The sequence below is a fragment of the Gopherus evgoodei genome, chromosome 9 (genome assembly GCF_007399415.2).
Source record: "Gopherus evgoodei ecotype Sinaloan lineage chromosome 9, rGopEvg1_v1.p, whole genome shotgun sequence".
Classification (NCBI taxonomy): Eukaryota; Metazoa; Chordata; order Testudines; family Testudinidae; genus Gopherus; species Gopherus evgoodei.
Window position 1 is genome coordinate 5,965,718 of NC_044330.1, and position 16,794 is coordinate 5,982,511.

Here is a 16,794-nt window from a genome sequence, read left to right on the forward strand (position 1 = left end):
ATAAATGCTCACTGCTCTGTTTTCAAACCCTACAGGCGGTGCCAGATGCCAGGAAACCAAGGGCAAATGAAGCAGCACAGTCCCGTGTTTCCTCTCTGCCCTTAAATCACTGAAATAAGCAATGCAACAGAACCCAAACAGGCTGCATGTTAGCAGCGCTGCAAAGGATGGTGCAGTGTTGGCAGAATTTGTCGGGGGAGCTGCCCTTGGCTCCACACTCAGTTCTCTCCTGGGCAACAAGGCCGAGGGCACTAGGCACAACTCCCTGGGGGAGGCAAGATGCCAGGGCTGTAGCCGACGGATGGAATAGGGGATGGAGGATGAAGGGGGCTGAGTCGTATTTTTGCATTGTTTGGACTGGGTGGAGAGGCCTCAGTTTGGTTACTGTGAATCCTGGACTTCAGATTTCTTTCTCATGGTAGTAGAAAGAGAGAGCCTGAGACATGCGGCCTGGTGTAAGGCCAAAGGCCTGAACTAAAGTCAGGCCCTGCTGAGGTTAAAGCAAAGTTAGCAAGCGCGTAGGCACCGACTCCATGGGTGCTCCAGGGCTTGAGCACCCACAGGAAAAAAATTGTGGGTGCTCAGCACCCTCCAGCCACCTGCTGATCAGCTGTTCGGCGGCCCAACCCGTCACCTGTTTAGCAGGGGGCAGGAGGGGAGGTGGCGCGGGAGAGGGCAGAGCCGGAGCATGCTGAGGAAGGGAGGCTGTGGCTCACTCAGCCCGTCCCTGGCAGCAGGGCCTCTCTCTCCTCCCCAGCACATTTCCAGCTCATTGGTCCTGTCCCCGGCAGCGAGCCCTGGCAGAGAGGCGGCTGAACATGCGGGGGGGAGGGGAAGGGGGAGAAGAGGCACAGGGAGAGAAGGATAGAGCCCCTCTTCCTTCCTGCCCCAGCAGGCCAAGCCCCCCCATGCATCATCTCTGTGTATGAGATAAAATAAGCCCCCTAAAGACATCAGCTGTATCTTCCAGTTGACTCAAAATGGAGTTAAACATTCAAAATGAAAAAGAGAGAGCGATCTTGTGCGTTTTTTTGAAAATGCACCCAGTTTTCTGAGGTGTGAGTGGGAAATAAATCTCAGGTTTTCTAAAATCTGTGGTTCTTTGGGTCTGTTTGATGAAGGTGCGGGGGGGTTGGGGGGAGGGCTACATTTCTGTGCATATTAAAGATTGACTTTTTAACCTGAAACAAGCTTGCTCTGCTCAGGGTGCATCAACAGTCTATAAAGGACACCCCAAGTGCTGCAGAAAACAGGTTAAATGATTCAATACATGATATCATACCAGTCACTTAGTTATGTGGGAAGTGGTACAACCTCAAATGAAGGCATACTCCCTTGACTTCAGTCGGTCTCAAAACTCTGGAGATGTTTTTCCATCTGTATCAACTTGCAGGCTGGTGTGAACTGAAAGCAGATCAAGCCATGACTGTTTTTTTGCAGAGTAGGACTGCAGATAGCAGCTCTGAAAGCACTCGTTTGATGCTAACCTGATCATACGGGAGAATCAAGAGAGCTTTGATCAGTTTTGGTAGATGTGCGGAATGCTTCTCCTGTGAACCTCTTTTGTTCAACACAAACGCTTGCCTCCACCACACAATGAACTCAAACAACAGTCTGCCTCAAACGCATTCCACTCATAGACTTTATGGCCTCAAGGGACCATCACGATCTTCTCCTCTGACCTTCTTCACATCTGCAGGTCACAGAATCTTGTCCACCCACTCCTGCAGTAGGCTCAGAACCTCTGGCTGAGTTACTGAAAGGCCTCAAATCTCCATTTAAAGACTGCAAGTTACAGAGAAACCACCCTTTACTGTAGTTCAAACCGGCAAGTGACCCGTGCCCTATGCTGCAGAGGAAGGCCAAAAAAAAAGGGTCTCCACCAATCTGACCCAGGAGAACCCCAAATAGGGCGATCAGTTGACTCTGAGGATATCGGCAAGACCCACCAGGCAGACACCTGGGAAAGAATGCTCTGTAGTAACTCAATGCCCTCCGCATCTAGTGTCCAGCCACTGGAGATACTTGCTAACATCAGTTGCAGATGGGCCATGTGCCACTGTAGGCCACCTAATTCTACCACCCTCTCCACTCATGGCAGACCTTCTTTTTTTCCTTCTGAGGAGACCAACGTGGGAAACTTTCGTCTCAAGATGCAGGATCCCTTAATCCCGTACAGTTTGGTCCTGCGGTGGAAGCTTCTTCTACAACTTATTGCCAGCTGCAAAATGGAATTTTTTTCACCCCACTATGAAACCTTGTCTGTGGAAGGGGATCAAGATCAGGGTTGGCTGACGGGAGATTTTAGCCTGGGTGCCAATGGGAAGGTTCCCATCTTCCTTCTGGAGGTTTTGGTTCCTGAAGTCCAGAGAGGAAATAGCAGCACTGGTTACTGCAGACCTGTTCAGGAGATTCCTGAGAACATACATGCTCTCCTCTCATTCAAAGCTGCCGTGAAGATATCTGCATTGGGCATTCTGGCTCCAGTGATTGGAAGAAACATCTTGTAACTGCAAAAGCAGTGCAGCTGCGGGAACTGCAGAGCAGAACAGTCATTCAGTGAACAGGTGACTATTACTGAATTCATGTTTTGCCAGGCAATTCCCGTTCGCTTTGCAGATCGTTTCACCAAGCTGGGAAAGGTCGTGTTCTCAGACTCTGCCTGGCATGGTTCACAGCTGACTGTGAGATGATATGCTGACACTTCTTTGGTGACACAGGTTGCTTTCTTCTTCCACATGAAAACTCTCATGCAATGGCAGAGTCTGAGAACACGACCTTTCCCAGCTTGGTGAAACGATCTGCAAAGCGAACGGGAATTGCCTGGCAAAACATGAATTCAGCAATAGTCACCTGTTCACTGAATGACTGTTCTGCTCTGCAGTTCCCGAAGCTGCACTGCTTTTGCAGTTACAAGATGTTTCTTCCAATCACTGGAGCCAGAATTGCCCAATGCAGATATCTTCATGGCAGCTGTACAATAGGCATGCTCCTCAGAACCCCCGCTGCTTCTTCTCACAGAATAGATTTCACTGCATTTTGCAGTGCTGCGTACGATGCTTTTCAGCACTTGGAGAAGCCGTTGTCTTCTGCCGTGTGTGCAGCGATAGTGATCCCAGGTGTGTGCTGGATGGAATCAAACGTTTAAGGGGAATGATAATGGAGAATGCACAATGGTTAAGACTTTTTATTAGGGTGAGTGCTAAGTAGGAAAAGACTCACTTCAATATAACTGTAATGCTTCCCTTAGTGGTATCTCATTCTTAGAATGGATGTCCTGTCAAAGGTATCCCTTCAAAAATGGACAGATGGGGTACAGGGAAGGCATCCATTCTGGTGGGAGGAAGGGGAGTACTTATGTTAAGATCGGGAATACAATATCACACAAAGCACTCAATGGCGTGTAATTAAATATGATGGAAAAACCCAGTTCACACATATTGAGAAATACGCTGTACATGGACTATAAAACGGAGCTGGAAAACGAACAGTGAACATCCAAGAAACAAAAACCACTCTCTTTCTGTATCAAGTTTTCCAATGATTTCTCAATAAAGATTTACATTAGCTGCAAAGAACTTGGTATACAAGGATATTGTTACAAGCTCAACCACCTTGCAAAGCTTCCTATATTTCAGCGCAGTCATTATACTTATAATCCCAAATAGTATTTAACTAATCACTTGTCACATTCAAATGATTTCAAAAGTGATTTGAATGTAGCGCATCAAGAACATTTTATTAATTACCGTATAGATGGCATTTCCCTCCAGTTAAGAGCCATCATCTTTTTAACTAGTGAGATGTTCTGCTGTAGGGGAAAAGGGAACACACCTGAAGGTTGTGTCCAGGAATGAGAGAGTTTGGGGGAGAACTTATTGAAGAGATTCATTGTGTAACAAATTTCCTAGAGATCCCCTAACCTGTTTACTTTATGTTCCATGAAAGGATCTACATTTTAAACAGAACAACAAAGTAACTTCTTTACTATTGTTAGAGACAAGATGGGTGAGGTAATACGGGACCAACTTCTGTTGGTGAAAGAGACAAGCTTTTGAGCTTACAGAGCTGAAGAAGAGCTTGCTGGCACCCAAAGGACGTCCCTTTCACCAACAGAAGTTGGTCCAATAAATGATATTACCCCACTCACCTCTCTCTCTCTTATCTTGGGACCCGCATGGCTACAATAACACTGCAAACATCTTCTGTTGTTAGCAGCTAGACTTTGAATTGACATTACTGGAAAAATGTGACTCCTCTTTCTATGGAATTGTGGTACCGTTAACATATGGACTGTCTTTGTAATGGAAAAATTTTCACACCATGTACACAAGAGAAGCACCACAAATAGTTAAGTATTTAGAAATCTGGTCACCCCTTATGAATGTACTCAGAGACAGACGGTTCCCCTGCCCCAGCCAGAATCTTTAGCCAGGTTATTTGAATATTAATCCTGAGTAAGTAATATACTATGGAGTATGTTAAAGTTTTTATGACGACTTTTCCTTAACAAAAAGTGTCACTGGTAATTTGAAATCTCTCTGTTTTGTACAGTTTTGAGAACTACAGAAACATGCAGGACTCAGAAATGACAATACAGGCAGGTTTTTTTGGGGGAAAAAAATCTCAATTAATTGCCCATATAGTGAACAGTCATTTCCCCCCACTTCACTCCTGCTTGGCTCCCCAGCAGAGGAAGAGCCCCAGGGCAGCGGGAGGCAGGAAGTGATGGTGCTGCCAGGTCTGGGGCCCCAAATCCCATTGCTGAGGCAGGCCCCTAAGTACGGCAGGCTGGGAGATCCCTGTCCTCAGCCCCACAGCTTTGCCCCGACACTGGTTTCCATTCTATCCAGGGTTTACAGTTTGGATCAATGGGCCTCAGGCCGGGCGAGGGCGGGCAACTCTCACGTGTGTCATGTAACAAGTTACACAACACAGCATTGCAGGTTCCATGCTGCCCTGGCAGGTCCCGCCAGCCCCCGAGATCCCCCCACCCTTCTGGGGGGCCCCACCCCAGAGATCCCCCACCCGTCCGGGGACTTCAGCCCAAAGACCCTTCCCGACTCCCCCACGTCCTTCCTGGGGGGGCCCCGCCCCAGAGATCTCCCATCCCCCCCCCTTCCGGGGGCCCGCCCAAGAGTTCGCCCCCGATCTCCCGATCCTTCCGGGGGGCCCCGCCCCAGAGATCCCCCCACCCTGCCTAGGGGCCCTGCCCCGCCCCAGAGGTCCCCGGCCGCGCCCGTGGCTCTGGGGCCGCCTCCCAGGCTCCACCTCGTGCCCCGCTCGCTCCGCCCCACGTTGTGTAAACGGGCCCGGAGCAGCCGCTGCAGCCGGGCGGGGAGCGGGTCTGCGGGGCCCCGGAGCGGCCGCCCAGGTGAGCGGATGGCGGGCGGGAGCCGCTCCCGGGCCGGCTGCGGGGCAAGGCGGGATACGGGGGCTCCGGGCTCCCCCGCAGCCTGACGCCGCGGGGAGAGGGGAGCAGGTCCCTGCCCGAGCATAGGCTCCAGATGTGGGGAGACCCGACCCGACCCGGGCATCTGGCCCTGCCGCCCTGACCTGACCCCAAAGCAGCCCCGGTGCCAGGGCTTCCCCGGGCGAATCCAGCCAAGGGGGCGATCCCGGCTCCGTGCTCCCCGGCTGGCTCCCCAAGCCTCGGTCCCTGCAGCAGCCATCCGTCCCGCTGCCCCACCTGGGCGCCCGGACCTCGCAGGGACAGGCCTGCCCCAAACCAGGGAGAGGCTGGCAGGGGTAAGGGGCGAGTGTGACCTGAAAGCGGATTGACTCGGCTGGACTAACGCCTTGGGGGAGGCGGTTGTTCCGGAGTAAGAGCGGGCCCCGCCCGAGGTGGGCAGGAATAGCTCCTCCCTGGTAGCGCCTCCAGAATCCCAGCCCCTGTGCACAAGCTCCGTCCCGCCCGCCAGTCCCAGCCAGAGGCCGCAGCTTGGAGCCGGGAGTTTGTTATAAAGGTGAATTTGCTAGCAGGGGCTGGAGCTGCTCCAGTGTCCCCCACACCAGCTGCTCAAAATCCATCAGTCGCACCCTCACAAATGATGAAATAACTTAGAAATAATGAGACATTAAAGAAGCACAAGGCTGGTGTTCGGTGGCTTTGCCTTCTGGGGTCAGAGCCCCCAGGGCCCATCTTTTCAAGCTTTTCCCCACACTCACAAGAGCTGGAAACTCCCTCCTTTCTATTAATGCAAGCAGAGAATCTCCCATAATCACATGACTCCAGAAGCTGGGACTTTAAGAAAAACTGTGCAGGCTCCCTTGAGATAGCAGCAAATCAGGAGTTCTCTGCAGCAGGTGCCAGGTCCCAGCCTGCTGTGTCTGGTCCCCGGGGGCCTTCGGTTTGGCTCAAGCCAGGGTGTAACATGCCAGCAGCTGTAGTCTCCGCAGTGTTTACACCTATTACAGTTGAGGGTGGCTAGGGCTAGGGCTGTCTCCGATCAGGCAAGCTCAAGATATGCAGTCGGGTTATTTTTTTTCACCCACCAAATTTGTGAGCCTGTATGTTCAGTGGCAGGGTGGAGCAGCCACCTTTGGAGCGATGCAGGAGGAATCAGACTGGCTGCCAAATGCAGTCCTGGGTAACCATACCACCTCCCAGGCTGCAAAAGGGCAGGGCTCAGCGGAGAGACCTGCAGAACGGGACAGTCCATAGTGAGCCCAGCACGATGGTAGGAAGGGCAGTAGTGCTGCAGGTGCCGTGTTTCAAATGAAATGCAAGGAGTGGACCTGATCTCTTGCGGTCATTAAAGAGGCCATCACATCTTTCATAGCTGGCAGGTGTTACCCTGACAGCAGGTCCACATTCTCCTTTGAGTAATTAAAACCTGCTCGTCTCTGCTATCCCTGCAGCATCAGTGGGGTACGATATTCTCCACTTCCTGCGCTAAGGGCTGGGCAGTGTTAAACAGCGGCTGTGTTCCAACCCAGAGCGGGCTGCCACTGCAGAGTGGGGAAGTGAGTCTTGCTGTGTATGGCTGAGAAAGTGCTTTGGGATCGGTGTCTGTAAAGTGCTATAAGGAAGGTAAGGTATAGATTCCTGTGGGGGCATAGAACTGTTATTGGCAACTGAATAGCCCCTGACGGCTTCAGGGAAACATACAAGCGATTGTCTCTACTGAGAAATTCCAAAGAGAGGCACACAAAGTGGTGTGTGTTTCTCTGTCCACAGATAGTTTCACGCCAACAAGCTGCTGCAGGGAAGGTTGGCTGGAGCCGTCTCCTCTGCAGGTGGCCGGCGTGGCTGCTGGAGACTGAAGGGCGTATCGGAGCCGTGCCCGCCTTGTAGGACAGCAGTGAGCATGTCTCAGAAGAGAAGGAACCGGCAGGCACGTAGCGGGGAGGAGATCACGGCCAGTCCTACTGGCGGCGGGGATGCAGCGAGGACTGGAGCTGCTGCGGCGCCCCGTGGGCAGCTGAAAGGCAAACGGAAGGTCCTGGCAGAGCCCAGTGGGGCGGAGGTGTCGACCGTGGATAAGAGGAAGAGGGAAGGGGAGGTGGCAGAGGGGGGAGGAGCTGGGAGCCTGGGGGAAGCCGTGAGGCAGGCGCGGCTGCGATTTGCCCCCTCTGTGCAGGACTTCAAGTACAACAAGAAGCGAGTGTGCCAGGTCTCGCAGGGCTCTTACCTCCAGGATGCCGCCAAGGGTGTTGTGTACTGGATGTCTCGAGACCAGAGGGTGCAAGGTACGATCCATCCCAGGACCAGGATGCGTGGGGGGAGGGGAAGAGACTTGAGGAGTCAAAACCCTTGTCCCCTCCCCCTCGCCCCTAAAGCAAGTTCTTGTAGTTGAGACCGTGATGGCACCAGTTGAGAGCCCTGGTCCCATGGCTGATGCAGACTGTGCTGGGCTCCCCATCCAGCATCATGGCCTAGTAGGATTCCTGTTGGGAAGCCTCTTGGCAGTGCACATGGCTAGAGCATGTGATTCTTGGCTGGCGTGTGCTGCCGCCTCCTCTTTCCCCGGGTGCCGGCTCTCCGTGGGTTTTACTTTGGAGTTTGTGGCTTTAGACAAACCTCCCCAGCTAGGGGTGGGCTTGAGGAAAGCTGGATTTTGCTTTGACATGGTGTGGGGCTTTGCACAGGTGGGTCAGTATCAATAGCTCCATTTTACAGATGGGGAAACCGAGGCGCTCATTTCGGTGCCTAAGGTCAGCTGTGAAGCCAAGGTCTCCTGGCTCCCCATCCTGGGCCCGAGCCATTGGCTGAGCATTTGGCAGTGCTCTGTAGCAAGGCAAAGTGTCACCCAAAGTGAATGCAATCCCTGCTCTCTCTCTCCAGATAACTGGGCTTTCCTGTACGCCCAGCGCCTGGCCCTGAAGCAGCGGCTCCCTCTGTACGTCTGCTTCTGCCTGGTGCCCAAGTTTTTGGAGGCCACCATCCGTCACTTCGGCTTCATGCTGAAAGGCCTGCAAGAAGTGGCCAAGGTACCGGTTGCTTAGGAAATGCCACAGAGGGGGGGTGAGAGCAGGGGCGGAGCATAGGTCCGGGACACACAGCGATGGGCATGCGGCTCTCAGCAACGTCCCAGAAGGGCCCGAGCCTGCCAAGATTCGGGATTTTTCCAATGCTGTCTTCTTTCATGGGGGGCAGGGGGGAGTTGAACTTGCAATCCGTTTCCCTTCTCCCAACACTATAAGGCTGCTCGCAGGCCTGACGTCTCTGTGCAACACCAGGCATTTGTCTGGAAAGCAAAGTCACGTCAGTTGCAGGGACCCGGCCCGCAGCCCTCCCTGGGATCTTTATAACCGGTTACCGTAGACAGAGATTGGCCAAGCCGCCCAAGCGATTGGGTGCTGCCAGCAAACGACATGGAGCGCCCAACTCTTGGTTGGAGCCCGGCTGGGGTGATGCTGGGCAGCTCGGCCTGGAGAGGCAGTTACAGCAACCGGGCTCTTTGCCCCATATTCCCAGAGCCTTTCCCTTCGTTCCAGGAGTGCCAGGAGCTGGACATCTCCTTCCACCTGCTCATCGGCTTTGCCAAGGACGTGCTGCCTGCCTTTGTGGCGGACCGTGGCATCGGCGGAGTGGTGACAGACTTCTCCCCGCTCCGCGTCCCCATGCAGTGGGTGGAAGACGTCAAGGAGAGGCTCCCGGGAGATGTGCCCTTTGTACAGGTGGGGACTGGGCTGTGGGAGGGGGGAGGCATGCGGCGGTGGGGCTGGGGGCTCTGTACATAGGCTGTTTCTCCATGCTGGCATGTGATCGCCAGGTGCTGGTGTTGATAGCGGGACTAACAGCTGGCTCCCAGCCCTTTAAATAGGGGGCTCAGACGGAACGAAAGCGTCAAGAGCTGGTCACTGCAGATTGAACAGCAGGGTGCTGCTGTTGCTCCAAGATCTGGGAAAGCCCCCGCCAGCAAATTGGCTTTGGAGAAGGTGGGGACTCACGCAGGTAATTGGCGGTGGGGCAGGGAACTAGTTCCGGCGCTTGGAAGGTTTTTGAGCTTGGGGGTGTATTGGACGGAGTCAGATGATTGGGGGCGGGTAAGGAGGTGGAGGGAGGGGGGAGTGAATGAGATTGTACCAGGCCATCCCCCTTCCTGGGGCACGCAGCCACTGCACGGAGCTGATGACGGCAGACACAGGGAGTAACTCCTTACAGGTACTGTGCCAGGGAGAAATTCCCACTTGGCTCAAATGCCCCATTCATATTCCCCACGAGAATCAATCCGGGACTGGGGAGGTTCCTGGCCCATGTCTGGGTCAAGAGAGAAACACACAAGCCCCTTTGGGATGGGGTCAGCTGTGCTGAATTCAGCATCTATTCTTTTCTTAGATTCTTTTGAAATGAAAAAAATCACCTGTCAAGCTGTTGTGCAGCTTAGCTCCATCTTCCCCAAACCAGGGTGGATCCGAGCGGGCATCTCCTCCTGCTCCTAGACAGTTTCATTTCCAGGTCCTGCGCCCCAGGCTGCAGGGCTGGGGGTGCAGGGGAAGGTTGGCCTACCGAGGGGGAAAAGTTGAAATTAAAAACAAAGCCATGGGAAGGGTTTGGGTGGATCTAGGGCTCGGTCAGAGCTTGGCGGGGTGGCAGGTCATGTTTCTCATCCCCTGTGCAGTTTGCCTAGTCCCAGCTTGCTAACTGCTTTCCAGATTGATGCGCACAACATTGTCCCATGCTGGGTTGCCTCAGACAAGCAGGAGTACGGAGCCAGTACAATTCGACGGAAGATCCACGATCGGCTCTCGGAGTTCCTCACGGAATTCCCTCCCGTCATCAAGCACCCGTATCCGTCCGCAGCCCCGGCAGAGGTAACATCTGGCGTTCTTCAGCCTAGGGCGGCTCCCAGCAGAGCATCCCAAACACCAGCTAAGCTTCAAACCCCACTGGAGGGTGTGATCTCCATTTTACAATGCGGGGCGGGGGGGGGGGGTAGTGGAGGAATCAAGGCTGCGGGTTAAGTGACTTGCCCAGGGTCACACAAAGGCAGTGGCGGGGCTGGAAACAGATCAGGAGTCCTGATTTCTAGTCCCATCTGATGCAGTAGGGGTTAAAGGAACCTTAGCTTAACCAAAGGCAGATGGAGTGCCAGCAACCTGTGCCCAGGGTGTACTTAGTAAGGGAGGACGTGTCTGGTCCAGAGCAGCCATCAGAACTGGCCCCGGCTGGACAGTAACATCCTGGGCAGGACGGTAACGTTTGCAGCTTGGCTAAAGCCTCCTTGTGATTGTGCAGCCCACAGACTGGAATGCCTGCCACGCCAGCCTGCAGGTGGACTGCTCAGTAAAGGAGGTCACTTGGGCGACACCGGGGACGGCCGCGGGCTGGCTGTGCTGGAGTCGTTCATAGGCGAGCGGCTGAAATCCTTCGGCACCGACCGGAACAACCCAAACAGGGCAGCGCTCAGCAACCTCTCGCCGTGGTTCCACTTCGGTGAGTGGCCCCTGAAAAGCCCTGGAGATTCGAAGGGCAACAGGCTTGAGTGACCTGGGTAATTACCCCTCTGGGCACAGTATGGCCTCTTGGGGAAGGTATGTGTCCCGGGCCAAGGAGAGCTGGCTAGTGAGGGGCCGTAATTCCTGTAGTCCCTTTCCTCATGCTGGTGCCTGCGGCTGGGCTGCCGGAGGGAAGAGCCTGGGCTCAGGTTTCTCCCAAGTGACTGACTGAGTTGGTCTCTGAGCTCCATGGCAGCCTGGGGGTACAAAGGCCTGGCTGTTGGCGTTTCATGCTGCACAGAGGTTAGCTGCAGATATTGATATGAACTGGATCAACCCTAGTGGCGGGAACACTGTGGCACCAGAATGGGGGTGAGGCCTGAGCTTGGCAGGAGTGGGGGTAGTGCTCTGGCATTCGATTCCCACGTGCTTCAGGCCAGGCCGGCAGCACACACAGGCTCCGTTGGGAACCTGCGAGGACAAGGATCAGTGACCGAACACCCTCTCTGCTTCCCCATCTCTTCTCCCCACCCCTTCCCGGCCAGGCCAGGTCTCTGTCCAGGCGGGCCAATCCTGGAGGTGCAGAAATATCGCAGTAAATCAAAGAGTCGGTGGATGGGTTCATCGAGGAGGCTGGTGGTCCGCAGGGAGCTGGCCGACAAGTTCTGCTACTACAACAGGAACTATGACAAGGTGGAAGGTAACGCATGGCCCTGCTCTGGGGGAGCTGCAGCCTGCTGTACTCATGGTGCGCAGGAGTGACGGGGGTCGGGTGGAAGCTAGTCCTGCCTCTCTGCCCAGACCTGCTGGCAGGATTGGCGGCTCCATCACCCAGCTGCAGAGTTCCTCTCTCAGGGAGCCCCGGCTGCCCCGCTATGTGCTCCCCAGCCCGACTGTTGTGTTTTGAAGGTGCGTACGACTGGGGCCAAAAACCACCCTGAAGCTCCACTCCCAGGACAAGAGGTCTCACCTCTACGAGCTGAAGCAGCTGGAGGAGGGGAAGACGCAATGACCCGCTCTGGAAACGCTGCCCAGGTACCAAGCAGCCTGAGCTTCCGCCTCCCCTCCTGGATCCGTTGGGTGTTATCACCGAGCACCCCCGACAGCCCCAGTCCTGGTGGGTTCCTAGAACAGAGCCAGCCACAGAGCACACCTGCATCTCTGCACCCCATGCCAGCATCTGCCCTTTGAACATGGGTTACAGCTAGGGTGACCAGACAGCAAATGTGGAAAAATCGGGACGGAGGGTGAGGGGTAATAGGGAGCCTATATAAGAGCCAAAAATCAGGACTGTCCCTATAAAATCGGGACATCCTGGTCACCCTAGTTACAGCAGATATTCCCCAACCAAGTACACAGGGTGGATGTTCCACCGGCCAGGTGGGGCCTGCAGGTAGGAGCTTGGTTCTCTCCACGGAGGGAGACTACCAGTAAGGTAGTCATAAACCTCCTAGTTTAGATGGGAAACTGAGGCCAGGTCCAGCAGGCCCTGCCTCTCACTCCTCACCCCAGATTCCAGCCCAGGTGTGTTTCATTTCTCACCTCCCTCCCTGTCCTCTGGGGCCCCTGGGGGCGAGGCTGCAGCTGTCACATTGGTGCCCGTGCTGGGCTCTCCTCCCTCTGCAGGCTCCAGATGGTTCACGAGGGGAAGATGCACGGTTTCCTACGCATGTACTGGGCCAAGAAAATCCTGGAGTGGACCCGCTCCTCCGAGGAGGCCCTCGAAGTTTCGCACATTACCTCATGATCGCTTATGAGCTGACGTCGGGATCCCAACGGCTACGTAGGTTAGTGACTAGGGTATGGGTAGTGAGAACCCTGGAGAACTTGGGGAGAGGGATCCTGTCGGTCCTTCGCTGGAGGGGAGCTGCCAAGGTCTCCTTACACGGTTAAAGGGTCCCCTGTTGCCCCCACATAGTCTGTCCAGCTCCCTCATACAGCCCCGAGCCCTGTATCCCTCCCTTGCCTGGCTTGTAGCAGGCGGCTGGAACAGGTGCAGGAGGGTCCGGGCAGGCAGGGCAATCTCACTGGGTGTTCTGTGCCTGGCAGGCTGCATGTGGTCCATCTGCGGGATCCACGACCATGGCTGGGCCGAGCGGGCCGTGTTCGGGAAGATCCGTTACATGAACTACGCCGGCTGCAAGAGGAAATTCGCGTGGGGCAGTTTGAGCGCAGATACGATCCCCGCCAACTGGGCCAGTAGGCTTGGGCGGGGGCAGCTCCTGCTGAAAACTGGCCTGCAGGGGCTTGTGGGGCGGGGTCGCTGCTGGGCCTTATGAACGTTTGCATTTCCCCTGAATTCCATTTGAAGGCCCGTGCCTCTGAGCCAAGAGCCAGCGGGGGACTCGGTTGCCCTTGCCACGGTACTGTCAGCTCTTTGTCTACGGATTCCCCCAAGGCAGCAGTTTGGGTGCAATGCTGGGAGCTGGGGGCAGCAAAACTCCGCTTTTCCCTCGATGCCCAAAGTTCTCTCTGACACAGCCCAGAATGTGCCACCTCCCACTACTAGCCGGGGCCAGCTCTAAAGCTCCTTTGATATTTCTAGAGGGGACAGGCTCGCCAGCCACCCCACCTGCTCAGGGAGGAGACACTGTGCATTTTCCACGTAGCCCTGGCCTGCAGCAGGTAGAGCAGACTGGTCCTAGAGCTCTGGGATCGAAAGCAGCAGCACGTAGCATGCTGGGCATGTAGCTTAGCGCTTCTGGATTGATGGCATCTAGAACAAGCTGCTGGCAGGCAGAGGTGGGGGAAGCTCAGAGCAAATCCAACTGCTGCGGCAGGATCTCAGCTTTCACGCAGAGCAGGGGAGATGGGAGCTCCCGGGTGAAACACACTGACCTCAAGTGGCTGCGTTACCTCTAGGGGCTTTCCCACCCACCCCACGCAGAGATGGGTGCTTGTCTCACCCCACACAGTAAGCAGGCAGGGTTTTCAGAGTGGCTGTTACAGACCACGCTGCAAGTCACTGGGCTTTTGTCTTAACCTTACCACACTCAGCCCTGGTGTCCAGGTCATTTCTGCAGCAGCATTTCGATGGGCTCAGAGGAAGACGAGACCTGGAGCTGCCCAGCCCTTGTCCTAAAGCTTAGCAAGCTGCAGCTCAGTTCAGAGCGACGGTTCACCAGACTGGATCTGCTCAGACAGCCTGAGATGCTCCAGGGTTTGGACAGGTGGGCACTACTGGCTACCCACAGCCACTAGTACGGCACGAGGCCGTGAAGCAGAGGCCTAGACACGGTCAGCCCAGCATGTTTTATGGGCGAGTGTCTCGTTTCTGGAGTGTTACTAAGCTCTCTGCTGCAGTCTTGCACCTTTACAAAGGCGGCTCTTTCCACGAGTGCGTCTACCTTGACATCAGCAGTTAGGGTCCCCCCGTCAGTGCTAACATTACCCAGAACACTAGGGGCACTGTTGGGTCAAAGGTAAAGCCAAGAACCTACCTACACCTGCCTATCCTGAACTGTGCAGCATCGGGTCAGGGTTAATCCAACTGGAATATTGACTTAAATGGTAAATTAGAACATCTCTTCCTGCATCGCTTGGCTTTCTGGGCTGGTCACCCATCCACATCAGAACCAGGCCTGATCCTGCTTAATAACACAACTACAGACTGAACCTCTCTAACCCGGCACTCCCTGGTCTGGCAACATCTGTGGTCTGGGATAGGTGCCAACTCCATGGGTGCTCCTGGGCTGGAGCGCCCATGGGGAAAAATTAGTGGGTGCAGAACATCCACTGGTGCCAAGCTTCTCCCTCTGCTCCCCTCCCTCCATGCCTCTGTGGTACCAGCCTGGGGCAGCGAGGGGTGTGGACAGGGGTAAGGCTGGGATCACAGCTGGGGGTGGCTGCAGAGCCCTGCAACTGACACCCTGGGCAGCAGGAGAGGGGCCGGTGACCAGGACCCCGAGCAAGGGGCTGGCACTGAAGCCCCTGGGCAGGGGGCCACGCTGGCTGCAAAGCCTGGGGGTGTTGTAACCTATGGAGACCCGCTCGAACTCTGCGCTGACCGCCTGCGGTTCGGCAAATTCTCTGGTTCAGCACCGACCAGATCCCAAGTGTGTGGGAATGGAGAGGTTCAACCTGCAGGTCCCTGGTTTCCAGCAGCAAACTGACCTGGGTTGTCCACTCATTTTTAAATTAAAGGAACAAACAGCATGTGAGCAGCACTCTGGGGTTATGAGCAAAATCTTTGTACTTCTTTCTTTCAGTCCAGCTTTAATAAACTCCAATACAGCAGAGGTCAAGCAAGAGCAGCTAATGATGCGCCTCTTATTAACTTCATTTATTAGGGACGGCATTTTCATTGTTACGCTGTACAATACAGCAGAGGAATCCAATTGAATAGCATGTACATTGCATCACATGACCTTTCTCTGTATTTACAAAGAGTTTGTACACATACAGTTACACTTATTTATAGGTGGTAAGTACGGTAATAGCTTGGCAGACGGGTCAGTAGCAGCTTCATTAGTGTTGTGCATCATTTTGCATTAAACCCCTCTGCTGTCTTGAATTCCCAGGCGGGGTTCCCATCTCAGCCAGAAAGGTCCCACCATGAAGGGGGACAAAACCCAGAAATCCACTCGCTGTCTTTTGAAATATAATCAGTGCTTCTAGAAACTGCCAGGAGGCTTAGCCACCATGGAAACACCTCACTATGTTAAAGTGCTTCAGAACAAAACGTCACAGAACGTTCTGTTGTGTTGTGTCAGAGCCGGCCCATGGGAGGGAATCGGTCCGGCAGACACCACTGCCACCACAGATCTGGACAATAGTGCCAGGTCTCAGACCAGGCATGGCTGACACTAAAGGAGGGATTTGACGGCTGTAGGACAGTGAAAATCATCATCCTGCAGTTTGTAGGACGGGATCGGCTTTTGCCAGCCACAGCGCATGCAATGTTCGGAGCCAGCTAGAGCTTGCTGGCCATCAGTGCAGTACAGCGACATTCTTGGGCTGAAAGCTAGGAGGTGACATGGGCCATGCATGTGACAAACGGGAGGGCAGCTGATTGCTGCTGCTACCACCTGCAGGCTGGGCATTTAGCCTGAATACAGCTTGGCTGGGACGGTGTCAAAGCAAGCTCCCAAAGCAGACCCTGACTGTCAGTTCTCAGGTTAAGGCACATGCAACAGGTCAGTTCTGGGTGAGCTACAGGTGCCCTGGGCTTTGATCCCACCATCCTTCTGATGTAGAAATAGGATACTAATGCTAGCGTCTCTCCACTTTACATAGAACTCTACCACCTCTGGAGCTCCTGCATTCTCAGTTCCCCATTAAACCACCGGCCAAAACTCAGGCCTGCCCTGTATAACCACCTACCATTGCTGCCTGCTCCCCGGGGTAACGCCCTCGTCGTGTAACGAAGAGCAGTCACTCCTTGGGTTTCTGATACATTTAGTATGGAGATCTCTCACTGAACAGCTGATCTGAACCTGGTTCCACCATCAGCCTCAGCGCCCACCTCCCAGTGCTCTGCCCCTGAAGAAACAACAGTGGTCCCACTGCACTGCCGTTTTAAGAGTCACCCAAGTTCTTGTCTGGGAGAAAACGGCAACTGCAAGGAAGTCAACCTACCTACACAACTGATGGGCGCGTGGGGGGGAGAGGCTCCTTCCTCGAGCGCATCCTGTCTGAGACAGAGCCCAAAAATGCAGCCAGCCTTCCCCGGCCCCCAGACTGCCCCGGCACCTGCCCTCCTTCCAAGGGCACCTGCAATCTGTTTCACTTTGGCTCCAGCCTCTGCAGCTCCCCCAGGGCTTCACCGCTGGCATGAACGGGCAGGGGTGGCTCCAGGCCCCAGCACACCAAGTGCGTGCCTGGGGCGGCAAGCTGCGGGGGACGCTCTGCCGGTCGCCACGAGGGCGGCAGGCAAGCGGCCCTTCGGCAGCATGCCTGCAGAGGGTCCGC

At 54.9% G+C, this 16,794-nt stretch overlaps 1 pseudogene; it reads left to right on the top strand.

Moving 5' to 3' along the window:
- The first annotated feature begins 5,304 nt into the window (after window positions 1-5,304).
- Window positions 5,305-15,134, top strand: LOC115657163 (annotated as a pseudogene).
- Window positions 15,135-16,794: the final 1,660 nt, after the last annotated feature.